The sequence below is a fragment of the Tasmannia lanceolata genome, unplaced genomic scaffold (genome assembly GCF_043159265.1).
Source record: "Tasmannia lanceolata isolate RefF3 unplaced genomic scaffold, GAP_Taslan_0.1 ptg000002l, whole genome shotgun sequence".
In the NCBI taxonomy this organism is placed as follows: Eukaryota; Viridiplantae; Streptophyta; class Magnoliopsida; order Canellales; family Winteraceae; genus Tasmannia; species Tasmannia lanceolata.
The window spans coordinates 26,664,639-26,665,069 of record NW_027518679.1 but is presented as its reverse complement, the minus strand read 5'-3'; positions in this window follow the sequence as shown (position 1 = coordinate 26,665,069).

Below are 431 nucleotides of genomic sequence, written 5' to 3'. Positions count from 1 at the left end.
CATACTGCTATGATATCCACAGGAAGATTCTCGCGAAATGATCAGCATGTTGCGGCAGATTGTGATTAAGGATTTCACTGAATACTGCAATCTTGAACTGTGAAGAGCAAAGAGAACCATTAGCCAGCAAGTCGGGATCAATATAACCATATGCCAGATGTTAGAATGATTGTGCATGAAGCCGAAGGCAAGGAAACCAGAACGGGTGTGGCTCTTTGGCTTAAAGTCATGGGTATGCTCCCCATTGACGTGAGTTCAAATCCCCCCGGGCTTACCCGATGCACTTGGTTTACGGGTGATTGCGCGCATCCATAGGGAATAGTCCCGCCCTAAAAAATTGGGGTGGGGATACCCTATGCCATCAAAAAAAAAAAACAAGGAAACCTGAATATTTGAAGGATTGGATAACCAAGAAGATAACACTGCAGAAG